Genomic DNA, 12,044 nt, shown 5'->3' with positions numbered 1-12,044 from the left:
AAGTTCACCTGAAAAAAAAAAATAGAATTTATGAAAATGTTAAGAAATATATTTCAATATTTATGACAGTAATAATAATAATAATAATAATAATAATAATAATAATAATAATAATAAAGTAATAGTAATAATAACATTCAATATGATAATAATAATAAACAGCATATATTATTATTCTCCAGCGTAAATTAAAAGCCTAAAGTCTGAAATGGACCAGAAAAAATTCAAATTAAAATCTTTTTTGTAATTTTATTTATTTTTGGTTTTATTATTTTACCTATTTTAAATAAATAATATATTTAGATTATTTTTTCATATTTTATTACAAAATGCATTATTAAATATTAATAATTAATATTATTATTTTTTATAATTATTATAACTCTGTGTGTTTACAATTGTTTACAATTATTTAAATATCATCAACTGAATGTCATAATGCTAAACCCATCAGTCTGAAAGCCGTCTGTAAACGCTGCACCTGATGTGACTGGCAGCTGTCGAACAGGTTGACGTCTCCACAAGGAATGTTCATTGATTCACTGAGGACAAAAGACAAGCAGCTGCTCTCAAACAGGTTCTGTAGTGAATCTCTGAGCAATGACACAACAACACAAACACACAGAGCAAATTCAGAGCTCACATACACACTGAGCCTGCTGTGACACGGCAAACCATTAGTGATTACGAGAGAAGTTAAAGTGCTGTAATTGAGGGATCAATTCAAGACGCCGCTCCCATGATGTCTGGATTACAGCACAAAAGACTAAACCCAGTCCTAACGCCACTCATTACCAAACAGGTCCAGTTAAAGTATATTAGCACTGGCACAAAACACACAGCAATATATCCCTAAACAGCCATTACAATCAGTACCTAAAAAAGTCAAAATAGATTGTTTCAAAGCAGAAATGAACAGGAAAGCAACAGAATCAATCATGCAAACTTCTTCAAGAAAAAGACTAATTCAAGTTCTGCTCTAAAACAGCTTTAAAAAGACATCGGTGTCATTTTTCAACTCAATTAAGTCAATGTTGATTCACTTCAGAAACAATTTCAATATTGCAAAGTCGTCAATTACAAACAAATTCAATTCATTCAATTCGATTCAGATCAGTTTTGTTCTCATCCAATAGTGTCAGTGCCATCAAATCAATAACATTAATGAACTTTAAGTGTCTTTTAAAGCCTAAAACTAACAAAACATGCAAAAAATGCACCATAACATTTCCTCATTTGCAAGTCACTTTGGATAAAAGCATCTACTAATGAATTAACATAAATGTACTGAAGCAAAATCAGTGTTTTTTTGGAAATGTACTAATTTTAGCAACAAAATACTTTCCATTTAAGACCAGTAGTTTTATTTAGATACTATTATAGTTGTTGTAAATGTTTTATTTGAATATTTTCTTCTTTTATATTCATTTTAGAGCTGCAAAACGATTAGTCGTGATTAATCGATTCAAAATAAAAGTTTGTTTACATACTATATTTTTTTCTTTTTCTTTAAAAAAAAAAAAAATAATAATAATAATAGTAGTATGTAAACACTTATATATAAATATATTTTTTTATAGATTAATTGTGACTAATCGCTTTTCAGCTCTAATTAATTAGCGTTAAAGTTTTGATAATTATGTTGTTTTTAAAGTATTTTAGTACATCATGTTAAACTAAATAAATATTTGGGTCAAAGACGAAAAAGGGTTTAAGCATAAAAACAATAAGTGTAATTCTGGTTTAAATTGTTGTTGCAAATTTTTTAAAAAGTTTTCAGTTTAATTTTATTGCATTTTTGCTTTTAATTTTCTAGGCAAAAAATAAATATCATACATTTTTTCCCTAATTTACACCAACTAAAATGTCATTCAGTGTAACACCAAAAATCAATTTATGACATATTTAAAGACGAATTCTGCACTTTTAAAATTTGTCACTATCCTTTTGCCCATTTTTACTTATTTAAAACACAATAAAATGTATTATTTTATATATTTTAATATGTACAAGCCAGAATAAGCATGTTGTTTGAATTTTTACATAAATATTGTGTTGCACTAAATGACAATGTAACATTTTTTCAACCAAATATTGACATTTTCTCTCCAAAAACGTATTTGAAACCTTAAAAGTAGACACTTTACTTACATCTAATGTGCTTTCTATGGATATAAAATCACTTTTGTAAATTCAGAAAAAAGTCTGAACTGAGAGAAAAAAAACTTTTACTTTTTTCTTTGCAAGTTTATATCTCACAATTCTGACTTTATATGCAATTGTGAGAAAAAGAGTCAGAACTTGTCAATAAGAATTTACTAATTTAAAACACAATAAAACATAATATGCTCCATCATTCTTTTATATATTTTAATATGCACAAGTCAGAATAAGCATGCTGTTTGAATTTTTACATAAATATTGTGTTACACTGAATGACAATGTAACAATATTTCAACCAAGTATTGACGTTTTATTCTCCAAAAACTTGAAACCTTAAAAGTAGACACTTTACTTACATCTAATGTGTATTCTATGGATATAAAATCACTTTAGTAAATTTCTTTTGATGTGGACATCTTAACATCTCTGACCCATGTGCAAAAAAATAAGTGTTGTAATATTTAATTCTATTTTCACAAGTAACAAAAATGTTTTTATTTTTGTTTTTCCAGTTACCTCACTGCAAAAAATGCTTTTCTAGCTTAGATTTTTTGTCTTGTTTCCAGCCAAAATATCTAAAAATTCTTACATCAAGAAGGATTTTCTAGATGAGTAAAAATTATTGTCTTGTTTTCAGAAAAAAAAGTCAAAATTAAGTACATTTTTGCTTGAAACAAGCAAAATTATCTGCCAATGGGGTAAGAAAAATAATCTTGTTTTCTGTTTGAAATAAGATTTTTTTTCTTACCCCATTGGCAGACTTTTTGGCTTGTTCTAAACAAAAACTCACTTAATTTTGACTTGTTTTTTCTGAAAACAAGAAAATAATTTTTACTTATCTAGAAAATCCTTCCTGATTCAAGAATTTTTAGATATTTTGGCTGGAATCAAGACAAAAAATCTAAGCTAGAAAAGCATTTTTTGCAGTGCTATAATAACCCTGCTGTAAGGAAAGACATTTTCCTGTTTGATAGGAAAGTCTTGGTGAAAGCTTTCTTAATTTACAGCTCAGCTGAAAGCATAATAATGATACCTGCATTTTGTAAGCAATGTCAAACGCAACCCGCAGCAGTGCAGGGCTCACCTTTATACTCAGGTAATTATCGCAGCTCCGCGACTTCACTCTGGAGTGCATAGTGCTCAGCGTCCGCATTCAGGGCTCAAAATAGTAGAAAAACCATAAATAGGCAAATAAATAAATAGGCAAGAGTTGATTAATCCAGTGTAAGTCCATGCAGAGAGCGATTAGGGTCCTCTGCGCCCATGACTGGGTCAGCCGGTGTGTCTCTGCTCTAGTGGGAGGATTGAGAGTGAAAGACAGACAGCGGCGCTCGGCTTCGGCCCTCCTCCCTCCTCCCAGGGCTGCTCCTGCGGCCTCTCCCAGCTGGATAATGCATACTGATGCAATTTCCTTTAGCACTGGGAAAACACACCATCTGAGCTGCACACAGGCACAACAACACCCCCGTCCACAAGTGCCCTGCAGGGGAACAAACCTTTACTACCCCCTACTCTACAGCGGCCGGAGCCTCCCCCCACCTTTGTCCTGACAAAACAAATGGACTAGGGTTTCAGCTTATGCTGTCGCTTTTGTAAAAGAAGGAGGGAGAAAAGAAAAAAGAAGACATCAGCATGCCATCGCTGGCTCGGGTCACTCCACTACAATAGTGCTGCGCTCAGTCGCGCTAATCCAAAAACTAGAGCTGACACAAACTAGTAGACGATTAAACGGTGCAAACAAGCAAACAAAAGTGCTTTGGATTTAAGGATACACTTTTAATGCATTATGCATCTTTGTCTGAATACATACACTGTAAAAAATGACCGTGAATTTAACGGTAAAAAACTGTAAAAATGCTACGGTAAAAACCTGTGATATGGTTAACAGTAAGTTCCCCTTCTATATACGGTGAAAAACTGTGTTAGACATTGCATGTAATTTTACGGCAGTATACCGTTTTTTGAAGTGAAAAAGAACAAAAAATTTACAGTGAATAACCGTAAACTGACATTCCCAGAATTCCCTGTGTTTCATTTTTTTTATTTGATGTTTTTTGTGGAAATAACTTTTTCTTCTTAGATTTTTCTTGGCAGTTTTGTACATTAGGGTTATATGTTACATATAATGCTGTTAAATTAATGTTTTTTGCATTAAATCAGTTTTATGTGTGTTACCATGATGGTGTTTAGTGTTTGTGTGAATGACACAGTGCACCTTCTATATATGTTATTATTTAAAACCTTCTTGTGATGGGGTTTGGTTGATCATGTGATGTTGTCATCACCACCTGCTTTTGGTGGTTATCAGTGTATTGCTAAGGTACAAAACAGATTTCAGCACTTCGAAAGGTTGGTAAATCACCATTATATCAGTTAAAAAAAAAAAAATCTGAAATTACGGGTTTCTACCTGTATATTTAAGTGAAAACCGTAAAATGTAAAACATTGCTACCGTATTTTTTACAGAAAAACTCTGGTAACCACAGCTGCCAGGGTTTTCCCGTAAATTTTACAGCTTTTTTTTTTTTACAGTGTAGGATCTACACATTTGGAAAGCATGATGTGTTGAAACTAAAAAATATGTAACAAGGTATCTGAAAATACCATAATGCATTTGTTCACGAAAAGATATAATGCATTACAAGATGAATATGAATTCCTTTATAATGCATTACACAAAGGTTTCAGGTGTTCGTGAATTTAAATATCTGAAGTGATTCTTCTTGACAGCAGTGAGATTAAATGGAAGGCAAACAGAGACTCATTTGAAAGAAAGAAAAACTCATAATTCTGAGAAAAGTTACCTCGCAATTTTTGACTTTATAACATTCAATGGTGAGAAAGAATTCAGAAATGTGAGAATTGCCAGTTTAAATATCGCAATTTTGACTTTTTTCTTAGATTTGCAAGTTTATATCTCGCAATTATGAATTTATTTCTCACAATTGCAAGTTATAAAGTCAGAATTGCAAGATATAAAGAGTTATAGAGTTCTGACTTTTTTCTCTCAATTGGATGTTATAAAGTCAGAACTGTGAGATATAAACTTGCAAATCTAAGAAAAAAGTCAAAATTGTGATATTTAAACTGGCAATTCTCAGATTTTTTTCACAGTTCTGACTTCTTTCTCGCAAATTGCATGTTATAAAGTCAGAATTGTGAGATATAAACTTGCAAATCTGAGAAAGTAAAAATTTGTTTCTTCTCACAATTCTGACTTTTTTCTTGCTATTGCATCTATTCGCCAATTTTATGGAAACCCGTTTTGTTTTGTTTTTCACAATTGCGTGATTTAAGAAGTAATTGGTTGTCATTTGCATGCAAGTCAGAATTGCAAGATATAAACTGGCAATTCTCAGTTTCTTTCTCACAGTTCTGATGTTTTTCTTACTATTTACTATTTCTAATCTTACTATTGCATGCTATAAAGTCAGAATTGCAAAATATAAACTGGCAATTCTCAGGTTTTTTTTTCACAGTTCTGAATTTTTTCTAGCAATTGCATGTTATAAAGTCAAAAATTGTGAGGTGTAAACTTTTAAAGTTCTGGCTTTTTTCGCAATTGCATGTTATGAATAATTGCGAGGTATAAACATTTTGTCTAAAATTGTGAGGTTAAATCTCGCAATTATTACTTTTTTTGCACATTTGCAAGTTTATATCTCACAATTTGTACTTTTTTCTCAGATTTTTTTCTCAATTTTTGATTTTTGAACATGCAATGGTGGGAAAAAGTCAGAATTGTAAGAAAAACTGAGAATTGGCAGTTTATATCTTACAATTTTGACTGTACTTCTCAGAATTGTGGATTTCTATCATGCTATTCTGACTTTATAACTTACAATTGTGAGAAATAAAGATATAAACTTGCAAATGTGAGAAAAGTAAAAAATTGTGATATTTAAACAATTCTGAGAAAAAAAGCTTATACCTCACAAAAACTGAGAATTGACTATTTATATCTCACAATCTGACTTTATAACATGTAATTGTGAGAAAAAAGTCAGAATTGTTAGAAAAAACTGAGAATTGACTATTTATATCTAACAATTCTGACTTTATAACATGCAATTGTGAAAAAAAACAAAACACAAATTACCAGTTTAAATTAATTGCAATTGCGAGAAAAACTGAGAACTGGCAGCTTATATCTCACAATTCTGACTTTATTTCTCATAATTGCGGATTTCTATCATGGTATTCTGACTTTATAACTTACAATTGTAAGAAATAAAGTCAGAATTGTGAGATACAAACTCACAATTCTGAGAAAATTTTTTTTTTATAACTCACTATTCTTTAAACATGCAATTGCAAGAAAAAAAGTCAGAAATGAGAAAAAAATGAGAATTGGCAATAGTGAGAAAAAAAGTCTGATTTGTAAGAAAAATTGAGAATGCAATTGTGAGGGGAAAAAAGATTGCTTTTTTTAATTAATTCTACTTTTTCTCAGATTTATAAATTTATATCTCACAATTCTGACTTCATTTTTCTCACAATTGCAGATTTCTATCATGCTATTCTGACTTTATAACTTACAAATGTGAGAAATAAAGTCAGAATTGTGAGATATAAACTTAAAAAAAGAAAGTAAAAAAGTGCAAGATTTAAACAATTCTGAGAAAAAAAGTTTATACCTCACAAAAACTGAGAACTGCCAGTTTACATCTTGCCATTCTGACTTTATAGCATGCAATAGTAAGATTAGAAATAGTAAATAGTAAGAAAAACATCAGAACTGTGAGAAAGAAACGGAGAATTGCCAGTTTATATCTTGCAATTCTGACTTGCATGCAAATGACAACCAATTACTTCTTAAATCACGCAATTGTGAAAAACAAAACAAAATGGGTTTCCATAAAATTGGCGAACAAATTAAGACTCTCACAATGTGTCTTCCCAAAGTTCCTCAAAAGTTACAGATCTTACTGTGAGCTTAAACATTTCTAATCAAATTGTTTCTTTCCATTTACTGTGCATTCAATGAATCAGTAAGGATTTTGATTATCTGACATAAAGCTGATCATAAGTGAGAGCTCCAATAAGTCTCCTGAGCTATAAAAGAACTAAGCAAAACCTGGTTTTAATGGAAATATCTACAGTAAATCCCTAATCATAAGATATCTGCTAGTTACACTCACCCTAACAAGTTAGCAGAACTCAAAACTAAGTTCTACTAATTTAAAAAAGTTCAAACTCAGAGATTAAGTTAATAGAAGTTCAGATTTGTATGCATTTAACTTGAAATACCGAGAGAGTTAACACAATCAGTTTGATTGGAAAGCAGACTAGAGGGAGTTGATGTAAACGCTGAGAATTTGCATGCTTGTCTGCGTGTGGCACACCTGCGCTGAACGCTTGGAAAGCATGAACATGTCCACACACTGCCATGGAATGTGTAACTCCAAACATGTCAGAGTCGTCCATTACCACCCTAAAGATCCTCCAGACCTCAAGCAGATCACGCTAACCCCGGGAAAATCACGTTAAACCACTGGATGTGCACACAGCAGCCAATGTACTGCGGCTAATCGTGTTAGAAGAGCTGGATTCTTGACACACAGCATTAGTCACATGATGTCAGATTAGCAAGGATTTAAGTCAGGTTTCGGTGATATCACAATATATTTTGTAAATATGTGCCACGGTTCACCATTATGATGCCATCTCAATCTAAATGACCTGTTTAAGCAATAGTTCAGCCTTAATCTCCAGTATGTGCAGCTCTTTTCCATTTCGAAACAGATTAGTGACCACGTCTAGAAATAAAAACACCATAAAAGTCAAAAATCTAGACTCTCAGAAAATCAGTGTTATACAACTATAGCTTTTATCAATAGATTAAGTCAGTTTTTATTTGTACATTTTCTGTTTTCATTTTAATTTTAGCTAAAATTTATAATTTTGTTGTGTTTTTGCCATTTAATATACTGTAGAATTTCAGTACTTCAAGTTAAACTAAATGAAAAAATTGTGTTATGGCAACTAGCTGAAATAAAATAAGTTTATAAATATATATAAATAAATAAATAAATAAATAAATAAATAAATAAATATATATATATATATATATATATATAATCTTTTACATTTATTTTTAATCATTTTAATTTTTACAATTTTTTTAATTATTAATTATTATAGATTTAAGAGTTCATTTTATTTATTTTTTAGAATTGCAGACTTTTTTTCCTACATCTCCAAGTTTATATCTCACAATTCTGACTTTATTTCTCACAATTGCAAGTTATAAAGTCAGAATAGTGTGAGAGTAACCCACAATTGTGAGAAATAAAGTCAGAATTGTGAGATATAAACTTGCAAATGTGAGAAAAAAGTAAAAATCGCCAGATTTAAACTCACAATTCTGAGAAAAATAAGTTTATACCTTACAATTATTGAAAAAAGTCAGTAGAATTTATTAAATGAGAAATGTTGTTTTGGCAACTAGCTGAAATTAAAAAAAAAATCATTTAAATGTATTTTTAAATCATTAACATTTTTTATATTTATTTATTATTAATTAATTTCTTTTTAAATAGTTCATTTCATTTGTTTATTTCTCATATTAGAGATTTCTTCATATTATTTCTCACAATTGCATTTTTACATTTTTTTTTTTTACATATTTTTATTTTCATTTTTAGTTTTTAGTTTTAGTACCGTAACTGACTTTCTTTTTTTGACATTCACTGTCACTGAACTGCTGTTATATGAAAAAGACATACATCCATGCATTTGGCAGATGCTTTTATCCAAACTTGGGTATCAAACCCATGATCTTGTGCCACTATTTGAGCTACAGGACCTGCATGAAGACTTTAGCAGGTTTAAAACAACATGACAATGAGTAAATAATTAAAGCAATAGTTTAGCAAAAAATTATTAATGTCCATTACTATACTTCAAACAGAAGGTCATGGGTTCGATTCCCAGAAAATTAATAAAATTATCAAATGCAATGACTTTGACTTTGAATGTAATGCAAGTCATTTGGGATAAAAGCATCTGCCAAAGGCATAAATGAAAATGCAATGACTCTAATGACACTGCACAAGATTAATTTGTGCATATACACACAAAGTACACATAGTACACAGGAAATGCCTCTGGTATCTGATGGAGGTATTTAAGGTTTTTAATAAACACTGATCTGGTATCTCTTCAGGCATCCAGTCTAAAGCCATAATTCATCCTGTTCTCCACTAGAGGGCTATTCTTCCCACTGCAGGTCAAGACTAAACATTTGCTTGTTCAGCCAGACATACAAATGGGGTCAAAAGTTTACATCCCCCTTTCACAATCTGCCAAATGTTAATTATTTTACCAAAATAAGAGGGATATTACAAAATGCATGTTATTGTTTATTTGGTACTGACCTGAATAAGATATTTTACATAAAAGATTTTTGCAAATAGTCCACAAGAGAAAATAATAGTTGAATTTATAAAAAATGACCCGGTTCAAAAATTTACATCTCTTGATTCTTAATACTGTGCTGTTACCTGAATGATCCACAGCTGTGTTTTTTTGTTTAGTGATAGTTGTTCATGAGTCCCTTGTTTGTCCTGATCAGTTAAACTGCCTGCTGTTCTTCAGAAAAATCCTTCAGGTCCCACAAATTCTTAGGTTTTCCAGCATTTTAGTGTATTTGAACCCTTTCCAACAATGACTGTATGATTTTGAGATCCATCTTTTCACACTGAGGACAACTGAGGGACTCATATGCAACTATTACAGAAGGTTCAAACACTCACTGATGCTCCAGAAGGAAAAAACATGCATTAAGGAGAGACACTGCAGGCAAAAATGCTGTTTTTCCATGCACCTGTCAAGTTTGAGATTTGGGGCTTTTTGTTTTTTCATAAAGTGTTTTTTTCAGACTAGTGGAAAGAAAACATCCAAAAGACACTGTTAGGGTTTCTTTTATAGCGCTTTATCTATTTGTGGCAATAGATTTAAATTACAATCTATATTTTTAAAGGCCGTTTTCTCAAAATGTGTTTTTTCTCCTACACTGAGCCATAAATCTCCACTTCAGTAGCACTTACACACACCAAACTTTACATTTTTATTCCTGTCGATATCCTGAAGGTTTTTACAGAGGGATTTGTTGATATATACTGTATTTTGGTTGATTATATACAACATTTTATTCCCCCAAAAATTGCAAAAATATATTGTTTTCTGTCTGTTCTAAGATTTGTTTAAATTATGGCGTGACAATATGAGATATCCAAAATCCCTTCTGTAAAAACATTTAACTCTAATATGTTAAAAATATTAAACATGAATTTTGAAACTGACTTCATCCAGTGTTTAGATTTTTGCACTAGAAATGTATGCAAATTAGCGCATATTTCATTAAATAATGCTCATTTGCATATTTAAACCTAACATTTTAGAAAACTTGTAATACAAAAAAAGTTTGCAATTAACAATGTAATCAATCAACTGAGTAAATTAGGTGATTACTATTAGTTTTTTTTTTACCCTGTTCACCTGCAGTGTCTCGCCTTAAGAGCCAGGGGGCGAAAACTTTTGAACAGAATGTGTATTTTGCCTAAATATCATATTTTAGTATTTAGTATTGCCCTTCAGAGGCTACAGAAGATAGTTACTTGTTTCCCAGAAGACTTAATAAGTTAAATTTACCCTGATCTTCAAATTCCAAAAGTTTTCACCCCCAGCTCTTAATGCATAGTGTTTCCTTCTGGAGCATCAGTGAGTGTTTGAACCTTCTGTAATAGTTGCATTTGAGTCCCTCAGTTGTCCTCAGTGTGAAAAGATGGATCTCAAAATCACACAGTCATTGTTGAAAAAGGTTCAAATACACAAAAATGCTGGAAAACCAAAGAATTTGTGGGACCTGAAGGATTTTTCTGAAGAACAGCAGGCAGTTTAACTGTTCAGGACAAACAAGGGACTCATGAACAACTATCACTAAACAAAAAACAGCTGTGGATCATTCAGGTAACAACACAGTATTAAAAATCAAGGGGTTTACATAAATTCAACTATTGTTTTCTCTTGAGGACTTTATGTAAACATCTTTTATGTTAAATATTTTATTCAGGACAGTACTAAACAAATAATACCATGCATTTAGTTTGATCCCTTTTATTTTGGTAAAATAATTAACATTTTGGGTGACTAGCTCTTAAGTTAAGCACTAGTGAATCTCTACACAGTAGCTGTCTAATCTACAGTCACTGCTTTGGTACATCAAGCTGTTCAGTTCAAGGCTATGCAATATGTTTTTTGTGTCAAAATCTCAAGCAAATTAACAAGAACTCAACCAAGAATAAAAAAAATACAACCCAATACAAAGTTAAGTCCGCTTTGAGTTCTTGATGCATTAACAGATGCTCACAGCAGCATACTGAACATTATTTTTGTGAACAGGTATGATGAGGAATAAAAACACACAACTCTGCCATCAACATCGGTCACGTTACTTCCTGTTTTTCAAAGGGAGTTGCTGAAAATATCTCAAAATGCATTCTTCAAGCTTAGAAAGGCCATTTTGTGAGATGCAGAAGAAGAGATAAGAGCCTCCCCGGTGACGGCGGCATCTGATAACACATCTAACATAAATTAGTCTGATGACGGCCCAGCAGTCCTACTCACTTTCCCATAATCATAACTCAAGTGTGCGATAAACAGGCCGTGTCTATCATGACCTACAAAAGCAGAAAACAACTCCAGCTCCATCCAAACATCTGATATTGCCTCTGAAACAAACCGAGAGGATCAATTAGATGAGACTATTATTTGCCAAAGCACATTTTATTCTAATTACATTTTAGCATTATTTTTAGGTCTTAATCAATATTTTTTATTAGATTTATACATAGATATAGATATATATTCTTTAGTAT

Source organism: Garra rufa, chromosome 9, assembly GCF_049309525.1.
Source record: "Garra rufa chromosome 9, GarRuf1.0, whole genome shotgun sequence".
NCBI lineage: Eukaryota > Metazoa > Chordata > Actinopteri > Cypriniformes > Cyprinidae > Garra > Garra rufa.
Note: the sequence above shows the minus strand (reverse complement) of the source record.